The sequence below is a fragment of the Salvelinus fontinalis genome, chromosome 18 (assembly GCF_029448725.1).
Source record: "Salvelinus fontinalis isolate EN_2023a chromosome 18, ASM2944872v1, whole genome shotgun sequence".
NCBI classification, from domain to species: domain Eukaryota; kingdom Metazoa; phylum Chordata; class Actinopteri; order Salmoniformes; family Salmonidae; genus Salvelinus; species Salvelinus fontinalis.
In genome coordinates, this window is record NC_074682.1 from 18,389,530 (window position 1) to 18,397,599 (window position 8,070).

Genomic DNA, 8,070 nt, shown 5'->3' on the forward strand with positions numbered 1-8,070 from the left:
TTTGAATCTAATGCCCCACCCACAAGCTTTATGCATACATACTCACACTCTCGCTCACTTTTTCTCACACGCCCATTAGGCAGCGGCCTAGAGCGGGAGATTAACGAGGGCGGCATTTTCCGAGCTAAACTGACCAAGACGCACCTCCAACAACACATAACGCCTCCCCGTTATTCTGCCCAAAAACAATGATAATTTCTCTCGCCCAGTGGGATAAGGGCTATTTTCGGTGAGCGCTAATGCCGCCCCATGATAAACAGTGCCCACTTTAACAAAGAAAGGGGTGCAAAATATGTAGTTTTTCCACACCCAGCATGCCTCATCAGGGTGCTGTTGGAGAGACGCTGCGGTGCTCCATCAAATTAATCCAACATAATTCACGTAGCCTACAATAGAAAGAATAGTAGCCTCTGTGGCTTTTCTGTAGCCCATAGACTGGAGACGAGATGTATTACAATGTCATGAGACAGACACTTTTTAAATCATTAACGTCAGTTCATGAAGAGCGAGATTGCAGGAGAAAGTCAACTAAAAAGGCAAGGGGGCAGACAGCTTTGGCGTGGCCTCGGTATAATCAGACTTCACAAACAACAACATGGCTTTGTTGGAGCCTATTTCTTCCTATTAAAAAAAATAAGACGCAGGCCTACCTGTTTGACTGACGCAATTATGCTATCCATAGATTTGTCTGTATAGCCACATCCTCCAATACTGTCACCATGCATTCCTTATTTACCTCCGTTTCTGTGAAGGGCTTGGTGTGTTTGGTTAAAACCAAGGCTCGAATTGAGTGAGGGTATGCCATACCCTTGGTTAAAGAAAAGTGCAAAAAGGATACCGATTGTTAGCTTTTGAAATAAATAGAAAGTATCCAGATTATTTAAAGCTTCTATAACAATGCTTAACTCTGTGATGCCTTATGCTAGAAACAAGCTTTAAAATGCCCGCAAAAGACGTGACTTCGATGCATAGGCCTATGGGGATATATTGGTTAGTCTCTGACATTCTGAAGCTGAGCTGCGGCCTTTAGTATTCGAGGAGACAAAAAATGGACTTTGCTATTCTGTCGCTATTAATTGAGCTTTTCACTTTCCGAAAAGATAAATGTTTAAACCCAGGCAGCTTTTAGAAAGGAAGAAAGGAAAGGGGGATACCTAGTCAGTTGTACAACTGAATACATTCGACTGAAATGTGTCTTCCGCATTTAACCCAACCCCTCTGAATCAGAGAGGTTCGGGGGGGCTGTCATAATCTAACCATTAGGGAAGCACTTCTGTTATTGGGTTAAGCAAGGGACGAGTAGCCAGCAGGTGAAGTTTACATTTTTCTGCGTCGGTCAAGCCTCTGTCTGGGTGGAAAGGTAAGTATTGAAAGTGCCATGCTTAGATTCATGAGGACGTCTAAGATTGAATTATTTGCACACAGCAACCGTTTCTTTGCAGACAAGACACTCTGGTTTGACATTGGTGAAATATGGTAAGAATGCCTCTTTCTCTGTCCATTCTTCCCGGGAACTTCTATTTTCATTTTCCACCTTTCTTTTGAGACTTTTTGAGAGAAAATGTTCTCTTGATTGCAAGCTGGTTTTCCCCAATTAACTTACAAAGAAATATAAAAAATATCTAATTTATTAGAGACATTGGTGATGTTATCAGTGTAATCAGATTGAAAATAATAGGCTATGTTATTGAACTGATATAGCCTACTAACCATTTTACATAATATTTTACAAGAACACAAGTTCCAGTCATGGCCTGTGTGTTTGTGTGTGTGTGAGTGTGTGAGAGAAAATCTAGATGATTGATCTGAAAGGACTCACTGACAATTGCCATAATGAATTCATGAGCACTGGGGGTCAGACTGGGCTACTTTTGAAAGATCACTGACATTTCTGGGTGCTTGGTCCAAAGCACAGATAGTGAAAAAGATTCCTAACTAGAGGCCTTAAACCTGCAGCAGAGAGACCTACGGTGGGCACAGTAACTAATATCCCTTTCATCAGACCAAAATCCCACTACCGGTAATTTACCATGTCTGCATTTTTACAAGAGCTTATTCGTATATATGAAAGTGGTGAAAAAATAAAATCAACCTGTCAACTCAACCGGGAGTATAGTCGGACGGGGCCACAGTGTCTCCCGACCCCTCCTATCTCAGTCTCCAGTAATTATGCTACAATAATTTATGCGTCGGGGGGCAAGGGTCAGTCTGTTATATCTGGAGTATTTCTCCTGTCTTATCTGGTGTCCTGTGTGAATTTAAGTATGCTCCCTCTAATTTTCTCTCTATCTTTCTCTTCTCTCGGAGGACCTGAGCCCTAGGACCATGCCTCAGGACTAGCTGGCCTGATGACTCCTTGCTGTCCCCAGTCCACCTGGTCGTGGTGCTGCTCCAGATTCAACTGTTCTGCCTGAACCCTGACCTGTTCACCGGATGTGCTACCTTGTCCCGGACCTGCTGTTTTCGACCCTCTCTCTTTACCACACCTGCTGTCTCTAACTCTGAATGATCGGCTTTGAAAAGCCAAATTACATTTACTCCTGAGGTGGTGAACTATTGCACCCTCTACAACCACTGTGATTATTTTTATTTGACCCTGCTGGTCATCTATAAACGTTTGAACATCTTGGCCATGTACTATTATAATCTCCAACCGGCACAGCCAGAGGAGGACTGGCCACCCCTCAGAGCCTGGTTCCTCTCCAGGTTTCTTCCTAGGTTCCTGCCTTTCTAGGGCGTTTATCCTAGCCACCGTGCTTCTACATCTGTATTGCTTTCTGTTTGGGGTTTTAGGCTGGGTTTCTGTACAGCACTTTGTGACATTAGCTGATGTAAAAATGGCTTTATAAAATACATTTGATTGATTGATTGATTGGCCAGCAAACGCTATTGGTTTGTCAGTTCTAAAAGGTTTATCCAGCCCATTTACAAGGCAAATAAGTGGAAATTAAGGGGCTGTTTGAAAGAGGGCCATATAAACATTGTCTTGTGTTTTTTACAGCTAACATACCACAAGTTGCTACAAGTCATATGTGGTTAGGTATCACCTTGTTTGTCTTTCCCATTGCAGTGTCATCTTCTGAACAAGTCCAGCTTCTTCCCCAGATTTCGAATGGTGGCGGCCTACGGTAGCCTTGTAAATGGGCTGGATGGTTCAATAATTGCCTTATTTCATGCTCTTCTTACGGTGTGTCAGAAATAACCCGGCTGATGGATTGGACTGTGGAATTTAAAGCTTGTTAAAGTGGGCTTTGACGTTGACATTGTTTAATTCAGAAGAGAGGCAGAGGTCAGAAGAAAATGTGTACGCTGATTTACTCTCCAAAATTAGTGCAGCACTGTCATATAAATATAGATGAGGGGAGAACTATTGGAGGTCACCCAGTGGATTAGATCATTTACACCCAGCTCTTAACTTGGCTAATACCTTCTGAGACAGAGAGCAGGCTAACACCACATACATACACACGCTTGCTTATTCTTTAATTAAACTGAATTATTACACCAGGAGTACATTCCTCACTTTTTGACTCCCTTTATTTATCCATGTAATTGTTCATTTTGATTTCTGAAAGCTTTGCATGATTTTTTATTATTTCTCAGAATTGATGTCAGAACAGTAATTGCCACTTTATGAAGCTGCCTTTTGTGTTTAACTCTAAACTGAGAACTAACGCTCTTGAAAAAACATTATTTTGGCTCTTCGGCTTTAGACCATAAGGTCAATTTGGCCTTGCGGTAAGTATTGGTTATTTATTGAGTCATTTGTTGGCAAGAACCACTAATATATTAGTTCTTAAAAAACAAATGGCATTGTAAATTGCATACAGCTATTGTACTTTGCCTTTTTTGGGGACATTGGTAGTTCAATATATAAGCGTTTCAGGTGGCTTGTTTGGCTGCCAAGGCAGTGGACAGATGAGGGTAGGAGGCTAGAAGGGCTGTGTGTGTGTGTGTGGGGGGGGGGGGGGGGGGGGGGGGGGGGGGTGTTATTGAGCATTTTCCGCAGCAAAGCTCTACCTTACTATCCACTTGGCCCTGAAAGCAGGACAGTGTCCTTGAATTTCTATGGCTATTTTCTCATTACAACACTAGCACACTGAAAATGTCCTCTTTCTCTCACCTGCACCTTTAATTGTTCAACTTCTAAATCAATTATGACACAGCCCTCACTATTGTCATTGGTTGCACTAATTGCACTGTTTGTCTACATAACCTGGTTCTAGCATTCATGACATTACCCTGAAGAAGGCACTGTGGTGACGAAACGTTGGTGTTTTATCCAATGAATTACTGGGAGTTGAAATATATGGAGTGTGCAACTCTTTATTTTTACAACTTCTAAATCAAACCATAAAAATATACTCTGACAGGTTTTATGGCAAAAAGCAACTATGAGTCTGAATCAAAATGTCAGAGGGAGAAAGTCTCTGAGACGGTTTATATTCTGTTTGTCCATGGTTGTTGTTCAAGTCTTAACATTTGGCCGGCAGAAAAATGTATTTCCCTCTCCTGTAATTGTTGCCAGTGTGTCTGTAATTGAAGGACTTTAAAATCGATTAAAACTACCTTCAAGAAATTTAGCGCTGAAGATTTTTTAGAAGTTTTGGTAGGAGACACTTTAACCTCCTTCATTGTTTTTAGTGACAAACATTTTCTGTTGGTCAAGGATTTGATGGATTCAGGAACACCGAATCCATCTTGACCTCGACTAAATAATGTAACGTTTTTTGCAAGGGCAACAGATTTGGAGTTCTTGCACTCTTTTCTACCATGGATATAAAAAAAAGGAATTGAGTCTGCAATTGCTTATGGGAAATTAACTCCTATATTGGACACACTGCCATACAGTATTTGAAACTCAACAATGACCTCTGCCTTTATCACCTTTTCCCTATCCCTCCCTCGCTCTCTCTTTCTCCCTCCCTCGCTCTCTCTTTCTCCCTCCCTCTCTCTCTCTCAGGCTACTGTACCTCTTCACAGACAGCTGTTCATTCCCCCTCTCTCGTCAGTGAGCAGTTAATCGCCCTTTATTAATTAAAAGAGTGAGCGAAAGAGGCATGAACTGAATACACCCCGCCATTCAGCCGTGTCGTCTTTTCAAATATTTGTTAGTTCTCCATTGTTTCATAAACTTTCGCCTGAGCAAACTTTTGACAGTGATTTGTATGTGTTTGTGAGCTGTCTTTGATCCAATTATCTTTAAAGTGGTGTCAGGAGAGAAGGCTTCAATAACGAAGGAATCTACTGATACACTGACACTAATTAAAAGCTCATTTGGTGTGACCTCTGAACGCCTCTTTAATTAAAACAGAAGCACAAGCAACATAATGCTGTTTCAAATTGCCTGATAATTAGGCTCTGGAGCTTCCTGGTGGATTTCTCAGCAGGTGTGCTTGTGACATGCTCACATATTCCAGAGTCCCACAATGCACTCCTCTGAGTTTACGCCCATAAAGAAGAAATCCTGAGAGGTTAAAACAATAGGTTATTAATGACAAAACAATGCAGATATTTCAGAAATGTGCTGCATTCATTTTCTTTAAACTGGTTTGTTATATGTGCTTTATAGACCTAGATAAAAAATATAAAAAAACATTAATGCACACAGGTAGTAGACCACTCGAACCAGTTCGCGCACTACGATTTAGAAAGTGAGAAAGAAACACAAAAGAACATTGTGTCGTTGTCTACGTGTCTCAGTTTTGTGTGCGAGCGTGCACGTGTGCGTGCACGTGGCGAGGTTGAAGGTGACTTTGGGAGTTAATAGCTATAACCAGAGGGTTGCGCGGTCTCTTTTTCCGTCTCCTTCCTCAAACTCGGGGTGAATATATGAAGCCTGTGCATGTCAAGTGCTATTGCCGTCAAACGTGCTTGACTGCAGCGTACGATCTGAGGAGAGTGTGCGGAGCGCCAAGGAAAAGTGGCCTGTCACCTGTGATTTTGTCGATGTGCTAAAGCATGGCGGTAATGAGGAGATGAAGGCTGCAGAAGCGGTACAGAAGCGATGAAGCACACACACTCACACAACAAGGTGATGAAGTTTGGCATCCTGGCTTGTGTGGAGATCTCCCCTTCCACTTAACACTTTTTGATGCAAGCAGGCATGGTAATCAGTGTGCATGTGGGTTTACTTGTTTTCCTGTGTGTACCCGAGTTAATGTGATAACAAGGTGTGTGGGAGGGTGTGGGGTCGTATGTGTGCGTGTGATAGTATTAGTGTATTTGTTTGTTCACGTGAATGTGTTTCTGGTTGGCGGGCGGGGAGGATGTTTGAGTATGGAAATATGCTTGTTTGTATGTGTAGAGCTTTGTCTGCTGATTGTTTGTTGAAAAAGTGCAAACTTATCTGGAGAAAGTGTTGATTGGGTGTCTAACGGTAGCCTACTACACAGCTTCATTAGCCCTGATGTGCCTCCAAAGCCTGGCAAGGCTGGAGATGACGATGCCTGGGTTATGTTTACATTCAACTAATCTACCACCACTGTAGTTATGGATGTAACCCGTGTATGATCTAAGGACATCAATTTCCTTTGCTGTACTAAAGGAAGTCTGTAAATGTTGTACATGCTATACACAGGTTTCCCATAAAATTCCCAAAAGTATCTTCCCATACAAAATTGTGCACAGAGATGGGGACTGCACTGAGTAATATTGTAATGTCATTGTCAATATCTGTGTGTGTGGTGTGCCTCTGTCTGTGTGTGTGTTTCGCTAGCGCTCTGTGAGATCAGTGTGGCACCCTCTCCTAAATGAGCACATTACTTACATCCACTGGATATTTCAAACACTTCCAGTTGTAAAATTCTCCATTACATGGGTCAGCCAAGGGCAATGGGAGACGAATAAGTACCTATCCTTTTCCAAAGGCTCGGCCCCACCAATAACTCCCTCCTGCTGAGATCTCTGTCAGTGCTCTGATTGCCTTTTATAAAGCCTCATTCACACAGACAAGTAGCTTTTTTTCTCAATGAGACATTTTCCCCAGCATGTCAGATACTCTGATATTAATGAATGCACAATGACAGTTCTTAGAGAGCGAGACGGCCATCCTGCCGCTGGGAATTTACCCTCAGTTCCTTGGCCAGAGAAAGAAGTATGAGACTGTAAAAACAAATAGGCGGAGGTCAGAATCTCATCTCCTCCCAGAGATTAAAAACTCATTTCTCAAAGCAGAGCTGCTTTATTGAGGCTGATTCTTGGGGCCCTTCATGCAAATGGAGGTGTGATTAGACTGGGTGTTAGCTTGGCAGAGCCGCAGTGGGGTGAAGACACCGTGTCCCTCTGTCCAATTACCACTGTCTGTCTGTATTACAGCAGGGACCCATGTCCACATGCATCATTAGGGGACAGAGCTCTCCATGAAACACACACACTAATACAAACACATACTAACACACACACACACACTAATACAAAAACATACTAACACACACACTCAAACTGGAACAGCCTTTGGACGTGAAGTGCAGTGGCAAATGCCACAGATCCCCTTTAACACATTAACTTAGATACAGCTATTGGAGTAGTGTTCAATCAAAGAGGGTTACACAGTGTTTAACCACTAAAGAATGACCATTCCAAGAATCTTCAGAACATTGTTCTTATTAATCTGGTGGATCACGTAAGGGATCATCAACCATGGGCTATGCGTTCTATGGAAAATAATGAACTTTGTAGATAAACTTTTGCTTTCAAGAGCAGCTCAAACATGTAAGAATGAGTTATAGCTATTGAATTCTACCATGCTGATATACCGTGTGTTATAGGGAAGTAATGCATGCTCTAGAATGCCCTTCAAGCCAATCAGAAACGAGTATTCAACAATGCCATGGTATAAAATAAATACTGAGTGGTTCGAGCCCTGAATGCTGACTGGCTGACAGCCGTGGTATATCAGACCAAATACCACAGATATGAGAAAATATTTAGTTTTAATGCTCTAATTACATTGGTAACCAGTTTAAGGTAGCAATATGGCACCTCGGGGTTTGTGGTATGTGGCCTATATACAGTACCAATGCAAAGGCCTGTATTCAGGCACTCCGTGTTGCGTTGTGGATAAGAACA